We start from the raw sequence: 13,108 nt of genomic DNA on the forward strand, positions 1-13,108 counted from the left end.
AAGGGATTTCTCAAGTCCCTCTTTTAAAATAGATGTTCCGTCTGCTTTTATGTTGACGGAAGACCATTTAAAACGTCGGCTCTGGGGGATGGGAAAACATTTCTTAGGATCTTGCCTGGAGTCCTGATTTTGTAGTTCTGCGTATGCCTTGAACACTAACGTTCCTAGGCTTCCATTTGCTCATTTTAAGTAGGATTGCGAACATTTAAAAATGCGAGCGTTGTCAAAGCTACATTGATCAGGATGATTTAAAAGAGACCAGTTCTGTTTTCTGCGTTTCTCTTTGCACTATTTTGCAGTAAAAATTTGCACTGTTTTGCAGTAAAGAACTCATTATTTTGGCTTGCATTTAAACAAATTGAAATAAAGGAGTAGACTGGAAAATAAAACACATCAAGAAAAACTTAAAATAAGTACTTCAGAAGGTAAAGGATGTTTGGTATTTCCCTTTTAATCTTTGAGCTTTTTAAAGTTGTTTCTCAAATACGCGGATGTCACAGACGCTTCATTTTAGATGTGAACTCATTTTTCATAACATTTAAAAATTAAAATGCCATTTAAAAGAATTGGAGGAGATAGTTTCATCTAGTTTTTGAGCATAGACTAAATACCTTAAAGTACAGGTATAGATAATCTAGCTCCAAAACAGTAGAGGAGGATCAGTGGCAATCTGGTTTCGCATTTGTAGGCAATAGCTGCAGTAGTTCATCTAATAACAGTGTGGAACCGCCTTGTGTGCCCCATGTTGAATTTTGTACAGAAATTTTCCTTAGGTCACTATGGGTATATTTTAAGAATTAGCATAATCTTATTTTTTATTTTCTGGCGGCTCGCCTGTAAAGGGGATCTGAACCCTTGCCATTGGTGTTATAATCACAGTGCTGTAAACAACTGACCTAACCGGCCAGTCCAATAATCTTAATAGAGATGGAAATTATGGTATTTTTAAAAGTTTTGCATTGGCCCTGAATGAAAACCAAAGCTGGGCAAAATATAGTGAAAGATAATAAAATCCATCTGTATAGAATTATAACTTCTAGTTTGCAAGGTTCTAAAATCTCCTGTTGGCTGTTTCTGTTGGCTCTCCCTCATGGTGGCTGGTTTCTTCAAATGATGTATAATATTCTAATGGGAGCTTATCTTCAAAGAAGTTCTTTGTTCTGCGGGAGTCCTCTGTTCTCTGGGTTGAGACAGTGTTTCTACAGATTGTGGTTTTGCTAGGCCCTAAAAGTTTCAATTGTTTTAAACCTGATTTAAGGTAGTTTTTTCAACTCATAATATAAATTTGGATCCCACCCTCATGTGATACAGGTCTCAGGTGTCAGTTTTTTTAAAGTGCCTTTAATATACATATGTACATAAAATATTACTCACAGATAGCAAGCTTCCTTACTGCTGCTTTTCCAGAGCAATCCGCTAAGGTTTTTCCAAACCTCTGTTATCACATGGTCCATCTTTTCTAGGCACTTAACTTTATTTCAGCAATCTTGTCTTCAAATATGTAGGAATCCCAATCCCCAGGACCTCTATTTAGGTAGAGTCCCGCTTTCTACATCTCTGTTGCTTTCTTTTGAGTTCTGTTATGTATTTTTTTGTTTAAATAAAAACATATCATGTATTAGTCAGCATTTTTAATGTGACAACTTATATTGCGCACAGTTGATTCTCCACCAGGGCAAATATGGTAATCTTTTAAAAATAAAAATCTAATCTTGTCTGTAGCCTAGTTATAACTGTAAAATATAGCTTCTCATCACACTTTGAATAAAATCCCAGTCCTACATGATTCTGTGATCTGACCCCTGCCTACCTCTCGTATGATCATTAGACTGTCTTTCCTTCTACTCCACTCTTCCTATACTCCAGCCAAATTGGCTTTCTTTTGGATTTTAGAGCACAGCAAATTCTCCTTTACCTCCGCCCTCTATTGCCTACCCAGGGCTTTCCCAAATGCTGTTCCTTTGACTAAGATCATTCCTGTGTCTGGCGGGTTTATCCTGCTTCTTCAGGTATTGGCCTAAATGGCCACTTAGAGAGACTTTCTGTGACCATCCTATCTAAGTAGCAACCCTCTCCCCCTGCCCCATTTCTGTGTTATTACTTTTATGGCCCTAATTACAATTTCTAAATTATTTATATTTATTTACTTGTTTATTTTTTATTTCCCTCTGTTAGATAATAGCACCATGAGGGCAGAGCTACATCTTTTATTCACCTAGTGTAAAACAGAATGTTTGACACCTGCTAAGCTCTCAATAAATATTGAAAGAATAAAGCTTTCCAGGTCAACTGTTGACTTGATTATATTTCCACATTAATGTTCTTTGAGATTCTCATATGAATTTCTATGATAGGGAATGACATTAACCCTTTTTATTATTTATTCTATTTGCAGCTATGAACTCATTAGTAAATAAATAAGAACATTAAAGAAAGGTTGCAAAAAATCAGGATTTCTATTTGTTTATTTATGTTTTGGTAAGGTCTTAAAATAGTGTTTCTCTCAGCAATATTTTGTAGTTTTCAGTATGTAGGTCTTGCATATCTTCTGTCAGATTTGTCCATAAGTAGTTAATAGCATGATGCTATTATAAATAGTTTATTTTTTAATTTTAATTTTCAATTATTTTGTATCTACATGTTATGATCCAAATGTTGGTGTCCTCCCAGAATTTATATTTTAGAACTTAATTCCCAATGTCATAGTATTAAGAGGTAAGACCTTTGGTAGGTGATTAGGTCAAGAGGATGAAGCCCTAATGAATGAGATTAATGCCCTTATAAAAGATTCTTGAGGGAGCCTGCTTGCTCATTCTGTCACGTGAAGATGTAGCAACAAGGCACCATCTATGAAGCAGAGAGCGAGCCCTTACTAGACACTGAATTTGCTGGTGACTTGATCTTGAACTTCTCAGCCCCCAGAACTGTGAGCAATAAATTTCTATTGTTTGTAAATTACCCAGTCTAAGGTATTTTGTTATAGCAGTGGAACAGACTAAGACAATATAGAAATAAAATTGAGTTATGTTTTTTCTTATATTCTTCAACCATGACAAACTCACTTATTAGTTTAAGTAGCATGTTTTTGGGTAGATTTCATTGGATTTTCTATATAGACAATCATGCCTGCAAATAAACATAGTTTAACTTTTTTTTTTTCAGTTTGGTTGCCTTCTATACATATCTCCCATCTTGCTTTAATGCACAGGCTAGACCCACGAGTATAATGTTGAACAGAACAAATGAGATGAGGCACCCTGTCTTGTTTCTGATCTTAAGGAAAAAAACACTGCTAAGTATCCTAACTTTTGATTTTTCATTGCTAGCCTTTATCAGGTTAATAAAATTTCTTTCTGTTCCTAGTTTGCTGAGAGCTTCCATCAAAATGGATAATGGATTTTGTTGCATGTTTTTTTCTGAGTCTTTTGAGATGATCATATTATTTTTCTCATTCAGATTGTTAACATGGTCAGTTGCACTCATTGCTTGACCAGTGTTCCACCAATCTTGCATTCCTGGGATAAACTGCACTTAGACATAATGTACTATCCTTTTTTAAAAATAAATTTTATTATGTATGTTTGAGGTTTACAACATGATGCTATGGGACACATATACAGTAGTTTCCTCTTGTCTGCATTTTTGCTTTCTGCAGTTTCACTATTTTTTTTTTTTTTTTTTTTTTTGTCCTTTTTTTGAGACCGGCCACACTGCGCTCAGCCAGTGAGCGCTGGGAGCACACTGGTCATCCCTATATAGGATCTGAACCCGCGGTGGAAGCGCTGCGCTTCCAGTGCCGCACTCTCCCGAGTGCGCCACGGGCTCGGCCCTGCAGTTTCACTTTTGGAGGTTTCAGTTACCCAAGGTCAACCATGGTCCAAACATATTATATGGAAAATTCCAGAAATAAACAACTCATAAGTTTTAAAGTGCACATCATTCTGAGTAGCATAATGAAGTTTCATCTCACTTCATCCTGTTTGGGACGTGACTCATTGTTTTGTCCAGTGTATCCATGCTGCGTGTCCCACACATCCATTAGTCACTTAGCAGCCATCTTGGTTATCAGATCACCTGTCCCGGTATTGCAATGCTTGTATTTAAGTAACCTTTACTTTACTTAACAGTGGGCCCCAAAGTGCAAGAGTACTGTACCTAATTTATAACTTAAACTTTATCATAGGCATATATGTATAGGAAAAAAACATAGTATATATAGGATTCAGTACTATCTGTGATTTCAGGCATTCGCTGAGGGTCTTAGATCATATCCCCCACGGATAAAGGTGAACTATTGTAGATAGTAAATTGGTTGCTATAGTAAAGCAGGTTAACATATCTATCATCTCACATAGTTACTTTTTTGTGTTGGGCAAAGAGCAGCTATAATCTACTTATTTAACAAAAATTCCTAATACAATACAATTTTATTGACTTTAGTCCTCACGTTGTACATCAGATCTCTAAATTTGTTCATCATAAGTACTTACTGTTTTGTATTCTTTGGCCTTCACCTCCCATTTCCTCTTCCCTCCTTGCCTATGATAATCAGTTTCATTCTCCATCTCTGTGTATTTGAGCTCATTTTTAAATATATATTTCACATATGAGTGAGATCATGCAATTTTTTTGTGTGTCTGACTTATTTCACTTAGCATAATGTCCTCCAGGTCCATACATGTTCTGGTAAATGGGAGGATCTCCTTTTTCAAGGCAAAAATATATATTATTTAGCCTTGAAAAAATACATACATATATATATATATATATGTATGTATAAAACATTTTTTAAGTCCATTTGTCCCTGGATGGACATTTAGGTTGTTTCCATTTCTTGGCTATTGTGAATAATGTTGCAGTGAACATAAAGCATAAAGTGCAGATACGTTTATGAGGTGGTGATTTTTATCTCCTTTGGGCATATGCCCAGGAGAGGGATTACTGGGTTGTATGGTTCTATTTTTAATTTCTTTAGGAACTTCCATAGTATTTTCATAATGACTATACTATATACCAATCTACATTTGTACCAGCAGTGTACTAGTGTTCACTTTTCTTCAGACCCTTATCTCTTGTTTTTGATAATAGCCACCTTTACAGGTCTGAGGTGATATCTCATACTGGTTTTAATTTGCATTTCCCTGATGTTTAGTAATGTTGAGCACCTTTTAATATACCTGTTGGCCGTTTTTATGTCTTCTATGGAGAAGTGTCTATTCAGGTCCTTGGCTCATTTTTTAATTGGGTTATTTGTTTTTCTGTTATTGAGTTGTCAGAGTTCTTTATACATTTTGGATATTAACTCCTTTCAAAATATGAGATTTGCAAATATTTTTTTCCCAGTCTGTAGTTTACCTTTTCGTGTTGTTAATTGTTTCCTTTGCTGTGCAGAAGCTTTTTAGTTTGATGTAGTATAATTTATTTATTTTTGCTTTTGACATATTATGCAAAAGATCATTGCCAAGGCTAACATCTAGGAGATTTTTCTTTATGTTCTCATCTCAAAGTTTTATGGTTTCAGATTTTACACTTCGGTCTGTTATTCATTTTGAGTTGGTTTTTGTGTATGGTGTAAGATAAGGGTTCAATTTTTTTTTTTTTTTGATGACTGATAAGGGGATCTTAACACTTGACTTAGTGTTGTCAGCACCATGCTTTCCAAAGTGAGCGAACCAGCCATCCCTATCCATCCCTATATAGGGATCCAAACCTGTGGCCTTGGTGTTATCAGTACCACACACTCCCAACTGAACCATGGGCTGGCCCTAGGGTCCAATTTTTTTGTTTGTTTGTTGTTGAAATCTAGTTTTCCCAGCACCATTTATTGAAAAGACTATCCTTCCCCCAAGATGTCCTCTTGGTGCCTTGTTGAAAATTAGTTGACCATTATGTTTGGGTTTATTTCTGAGCTCTCCATTCTGTTCCATCAGTCTATGTTTCTGTTTTTATGCCAGTACCATACTGTTTTGATTACTGTAGCTTTGTTATGTAATTTTAAATTAGGAAGTGTGATGCCTACAATATTTTTCTTTCTTGTTATTGATTTGGCTATTCAGGGTTTTTTGTGATTTTGTATGAATTTTAGGATTGCTTTTTCTATTTCTGTGAAAAATGCCACTGGAATTTTGATGTGGATTGCATTAAATTTGTATATTGTTTTGGTTAGTATAAACATTTTAACTATATTAATTCTTCCCATTGGTGTATACAAAATATATTTCCATTTATTTGTGCTTTTTCAACTTCTTCCATTGGTGTTTTATAACTTTTAGTGTACAAAGCTTTCACCTATTTGGTTAAATTTATCCCTAGGTATTTTATTTTTTGATGTTATCATAAATGGGATTGTTTTCTTGATTTCTTTTTCAGCTAAGTTGTTATTTGTGCATACAAATGCTACTGATTTTGGTATGTTGATTTTGTATCCTGCAATTTTATTGAATTTATTTTTTAGTTCAAAAAGATTATTTTGTGCAGTCTTTGGGGTTTTCTACATATAGGATCATGTCATTTGCAAAGAGATATTTTTCCATCTCTATTTCCAATTTGGATTTCTTTTATTTATTTCCTTTTTTCTTTTTTTGTCTGATTGCTCTTGCTAGTACTTCCAGTACTATGTTGAATAGAAGCAGTGAGGGTGGGCATCACTACCTTCTACCAAATCTTAGTGGAAAAGCTTTTAGTTTTTTCCCATTGATTATAGTGTTAGCTGTGGGTTTTTCATAAGTGGACTTTATTATGTTGAGGAACTCTCCTTCTATATCTAGACTGTTATGAGTTTCTAATCAAGGAAGGATGCTGAACTTCATCAAATGTTTTTTCTGATCATCATGTTGTTTTAATTTTTCATTTTGTTAATGTGATGTATCATGCTGATTTATCTGTGTATGTTAAATCAGACTTATATGCCAGGGATAAATCCCACTTGGTCATGATGTATAATATCTTTGATGTGTTGTTGGATATGGTGTGCTAATATTTTATTAAGGATTTTTGCATTGATGTTCATCAGAGATATTGGCCTATAGTTTTCTTTTCATGGGTGTTTGGTATGGGTTAGGTATCAAAGTGATGCTGGCCTCATAAAATGTGTTTGGAAGTATTTTCTGCAGCTCTATTTTTTTTGAAAGAGTTTAAAAATATCAGTAATAATTTTTCTTTGAATGTTGGTAGAATTCAGCCATGAAACCATCTTGTCATGGTCATGGGCTTTTCCTTGTCAGAAGATTTTTTAATTACTTCTTTAATCTCTTTTTTGGTTATTGATCTGTTCAAGCTTTCTATTTTTTTTTTATCTCATTCGATCTTGGAAGTTTACATTTTTCTAGGTATTTATCTATTTTCTCTAGGTTATACTATTTGTTGAAATATAATTGTTCATGGTAGTCTCTTATGAACCTTTTTATTTCAGAGGCATCTGTTGTAATGTCTTCACTTTTAATTCTGATTGTATTTATTTACATTTTCTTTCTTTTTTTCTTAGTCTAGCTAGGGGTTTGTTGATTTTATTTTTTCAAAGAATCAACTCTTGGTTTTATTGACTTTTTCTGTGTTTTTATTTTTTTAACTTATTTCTGTTTTGATCTTTATTACTCATATTTCCTTTCTTCTAACTTTGGGTTTAATTTGTTCTTTTTGTTCTTTTTCTAACTCCTTGAAGCATGTTAGGCTATTTATTAGGGATTTTCTTCTTTTTTTAATGTAGGCATTTATTACTATAAATTTCCTTCTTAGAAATCCTTTTGCTACATCTCATATGTTTTGATATGCTGTGATTTCACTGTTTAGGAGCATGTTGTTTAATTTTCACATATTTGTGAATTTTACAAGATTCTTCCTGATACTGATTTTTATACTGTTGTGGTCAGAAACAATACTAGACAAAATTTCAGTCTTCTTGAATTTGTTAAGACTTAAGGCCTAACATATGTTTTATCCCGTGTTCCATGTGTGCTAGAAAATAATGTACATTGTGTTGCTTTTGGATGGGAAGTTCTAAATATGTTTGTTAGGTCCATTTGGTCTAAAGTGCAGTTTAAATCCAATATTTCCTTGTTAATTTTCTGTCTTCTGATCTATCAGTTTTTGAAAGTGGGGTATGACATCCCCTACTATTATCATATTGCCATCTAGTTCTTCCTTCATGTCTATTAATATTTATATTATATATATATTTATGTGCTCCAGTGTTAGGTGCATATATATTTGTACTTGTTATGTTCTCTTGATGATTTGGCCTCTTTGTTATTAAATAACAACCATCTTTGTCTCTTGTCACAGTTTTTGACTTGAAGTCTTTTTTACCTAATATACATTTAGATGCCCTTGTTCTCCTTTGGTTACTATTTGCATGGAATATTTCTTCCCATTCCTTCACTTTAGTCTATGTCTGTACTGAAAGCTAAAATCAGTCTCTTATAGGCAGCATATAACTGAAGCTTGTTTTTTTTTTTTTTTTTTTTCCTTTTTGTGACCGGCCGCACCGCGCTCAGCCAGTGAGGGCACCGGTCATCCCCATATAGGATCCAAACCCGCGACAGGAGCGCTGCTGCGCTCCCAGCGCCGCACTCGTCCGAGTGCACCATGGGCGCGGCCCTGCCTTTTTTTTTTTTTTTGTCCTTTTTGTGACCGGCCGCACCGCGCTCAGCCAGTGAGGGCACCGGTCATCCCCATATAGGATCCAAACCCGCGACAGGAGTGCTGCTGCGCTCCCAGCGCCGCACTCTTCCGAGTGCACCATGGGCTCGGCCCTGTTTTTTTTTTTTTTAAATCCATTCAGCCACTCTGTCTTTTGATTGGAGTTTTTAATCCATTTACATTCAAGGTTATTTTTGACAGATAAGGACTTCTACCATCTCTTTAATTATTTTTTGGTTGTTTTGTAGATCATTTGTCTCTCTCTTGTTCTCTTATTGTTTACCTTTGTGGTTTGGTGATTTTCTCTAGTGTTAAGTTTTGATTCCTTTCTCTTTTTCATTTGTATATGTACTGTAACTTTTTACTTCATAATTACCACAGGGCTTATATAAAACATCATATAGTTATAATAGAATATTTTAAGATGATAACAACTTTGGTAACATATAAGTACTCTACATTTTTATTCTCCCCTAAACAATTTATATTTCCATTGCTGCAATTTAGATCTTTTAATATTGTGTTTTCTTTAACAACTTTATTTTAGCTAAAGTTATTTTTTTTACCATTTTGACCTTTAACTTTTATAGTAGAAGTTTGAAATATTTATACCCCTCCATTACAGTAATGGAATATTTTGAATTTGATTATGAATTTACCTCTACTTGTGAGTTTTATATTTTCATGTTTCTATGATAGTAGTTAACATTCTTTAAATCTCTCTCTTAAGCATTTCTTGTAAGGCCAGTCTAGTGCTTATAAATTTTCTCAGCTTTTGCTTGTCTGGGAAAGACTTTATTTCTCCTTCTTTATGAAGGACAACTTTGCTGGGTATAATATTCTTGGCTGACAATATTTTTTCTTTCAGCACTTAAATATATTGTCTTATTTTCTCCTGGCTTGCCGGGTTTCTGTTGAGAAATTCTCTGATAGTCTATTGGAGATTTCCTTGTATGTTACTTGCTCCTTTTTTTCTGCTTTAAAAATTATCTTTTTCATTAACTTTTATCATTTTTGTTATAATACTCCTCAGTGAGGACATCTTTGGGTTAAACCACTTTGGGAACTTTTGAGGTTCATGGATCTGATTATCCATATCTCTACCTAAACTTGGAAAATTTTGTCAATTATTTTGTTGAATAAGATTTTCATGCCTTTTTTCATCTTTTCTGTTTAGAACTCTCATAATGCAGAAATTTGTTTGCTTAGTAGTGTCCCATAAGTCCCACAGGCTTTCTTCACTCTTTTTTATCCTTATTTTTTTTTTTTCTCTTCCCCTCTGACCTGGCTATTTCAAAAGATATCTTCAGGTTTAGAAATTCTTTTTTCTGCTTGATCTAGTCTGCTGTTGAAACTCTAAATTGTATTTAATCTTATTTATTCATTGAATTCTTTAGTTCCAGGATTTCTGTTTGGTTCTTTTTTTTTTAAAGCTATCTCTTTGTTTAATTTATCATTCAGATCATGAATTGTTTTCCTGATTTTATTGAATTGTCTATCTGTATTCTCATATCTCACTGAGTTTCTTTAATATCATTATTTTAAATTCCTTTTCAGGCAAATCATAAATTTCCATTTCTCTGGTATTAGTTACTAGAGAATTATTGTGTTCCTTTGATGGTGTCATGTTTCCTTGTTTTTCATGTTTCTTGTGTACCTGCATCTGTACGTCTGATGGAATAGACACCTCTTCGAATTTTATAGACTGGCTGTCATAGGGAAAGACCTTCACCTGCACATGGGTCCTAGGGTGTTGTTTGGGTAGGGTGTGTTGGTTCTTCATCCAGGTAGGCATAGTAGTGTAGTGTCCATGCCCCTTTTTCATATGTAATCATTAGTGATGACCATGAATGCTTCAGTGGCTTGAGAGTTGCTGGAGTTTGTAGCAGCAGTGGTAGCAAGGTAGATTGCTAGAGTTCTCAGTGGCAAAGTTTTTAGGGATCTTCCTGTTCTCATTTTCCCCACAGTGGGAGACTTATCTGAGGAGATCCCTCTTGGTGTTAGATCTGACATGGGCCATAGCCAGTCACAGTGGGACTGTGTTCTAGAGGGCACAGGTTCTTGGCGTAGTTGTGAAGCTGGGGTCCTGGGTTCAGTTTCTTGAACTACTGTGGCACCTGTGATGTGGGCACAGGTTCATTTTCTTAGGCATGGGTGGATGCAGCTCTCACACAAGCCAAGGATGGTGACTGTAGTAGATTGAATTATGTCCCCCACCAAACTCATTGAAACTTAAATTGTGTCCCCCAATTTTTATGTATTAGAAACTTGGCCCCCACTGTGACTGTTAAGAGGGTAGGAATTCCTATTATGGTAATTGAAAGGTGGAGCCTTAAAGAGGTGATTGGATTGTAGGACCATGCAGTAGTGAATGGATTAAAAATGGTGGTCAGGGATGTGGTTCTGAGGGCTTTAAAAGAAGAAGAGAGTCTGTCTTTCTCTCTCTCTCTGCTCTCTCTGCTTCCACTCTCTTGCAATGGGAGACCCCTGGGTCACTGTTGCCACCACCAGATGGACTTAGGACTTCCCAGCCTCAGAAAATGTAAGCAAGAAATTTCATTTTCTTTACAAATCACTCAGTTCAGTGTTCTTTGTGATAAGCAACAAAAACGGACTAATACAGTGACTCTGAGGTATTCTCTGGTAGCTCACACCCAGGGATCAGGAATGTAGCTATGACTCTGATCCTGGGGATCAGGGCACAGCACTTAAATGGCTCTGGGAAGGAAGAGGTTCAGGCACCAGGGTGCAAGGCACAGCTGCAGTTTGGGCTTTGAAGATAACAGGGAACAGTGCCAACTCAGGGGCCAGGAGAGAGGGTGCATAGTGCTGACTATGGGCCCTGGAGTGGTGGGATACAGCAGTTGCCTAGGCTCTGTAAGTCCAAGTGAAGTGGCAGCAAGGATCCAGAAATGGTGGGATGCAACTGTGACTTGCTCTCTGGGGGACAGAGAGCAGTGCAATGTTGGTTTCACTTTCCAGGGGCTGGGGTGCCTCAGCAGTTCAGACTCCAGAGGACTGACCCAGATCTAGGGAGGCAATGGGCTACACTTGCTAGCCTAGAGAGAAGGGTGATACCGATCATCCAAGGCTATGTTTTCCTGGGGGGATGGGTGTCATGCGGGCTTGAGGATTGCAGCTGCTCCCCTGGGCCAAAGCTCCAATTCCCTGGGGCTGATACAGGAGGTTGATTCTAGCACCATAGGAATAAAGCTGCTCCATTGGCTCAGGTTCATCTTCTTCACTGGGACAGACCACCTGGTCCCTGCGTGGCATTGCACTGCATGGGCTCAGGTTCCAGTGTGGTAGTTGCTCCCCTGGGCCAAAGCTCTAATTTCTGGGGCTGAGGCTCTGGGCTGGCTCATGTGCTGAGGGGGCACAAGTTATTTCACTGGTTTGGATGCAGCTTCTCCACTTTGTTGGCCTACCTGTTTCTTGGGAGGCAGGGTACCCACATTGGCTTGGGTGCTGGAGTAATGGCCGTTACTCTGGGCCTGGGCTCCAAGTAGCCTTGGGTTCAAGTACAGCAGCCACTGACATGTGGGAAATGAAGTGCCTTCTAGGAAGCTTGTTTTCATGGGGTACAAAGTTGCAGCAGCTTGGCTGAGGAATGAAGCGGTACTGTGTGTATGAGCACGGTGCAATGACAGCAGAGCCTCAGAGATGGAGGGATGCAGTGGCTACTGACCCCTGGAGCAGGATGTACTCTAGCAGTGGCTCTGGTTTCAAGATGGCATAGTGCAATAACAGCTTGGTTCATGAGGGTAGACCACAATGTGGCCTCCTTCTCTGGAGTTATGCAGCCACGTGAAACTCAAGCAGCTCCCAAACTGGGCTCGGGGCTTGTGAAGACTGCAGGATTTTCCAGAAGCAAAGACTGCAGGTATCCATGGTGGTAACTGGGGCTTCTGGGGGCCTTCTGCTTACCTTTTCCCCACAGGGAGAAGTCCCTCCCAAGTCTAAGCTGATCTTGACTGGGGAGATGAGGTGGCAGATGCAAGATGTTTCGTTCTCTTTTTTATGTGGACATCCTGAGTTTCTGTGTTCCACAGGATTTCCCCCATTCATTTGCTGTACTCCAGTGCTCTTCTTTAGTCAGTCTGGTCAAAACGTAGGTGTTTGTTTGTTGTCTTGGTCTTTTTGAGGGGGCAGGACAAGTGTTAGGAACCTCTAGTTGGCCATCTAGCTGACATCGCACCATATTATCCTTTTTTTATATTGTTGGATTTGACTATCTAAAATTTTGTTTGTCTTTTTCTGGTTTGGGGATTAGGATAATACTTTGACAGAATGAGTTGAGAAAAAGTCTTTCCTCTTCAAGTTTCTGGAAGACTATATATCATTGATGTTAATTCTTACTTATATATTTGATAGAATTTACCAGTGAAGGTATCTGAAATTTCCTTTATGTGGAAGTTTTTAACTGCTAATTCAATGTTTTTAATAGATATAGGGCTATTTATATGATCTA

This window comes from Galeopterus variegatus, unplaced genomic scaffold, assembly GCF_000696425.1.
Source record: "Galeopterus variegatus unplaced genomic scaffold, G_variegatus-3.0.2 Scaffold1161, whole genome shotgun sequence".
Classification (NCBI taxonomy): domain Eukaryota; kingdom Metazoa; phylum Chordata; class Mammalia; order Dermoptera; family Cynocephalidae; genus Galeopterus; species Galeopterus variegatus.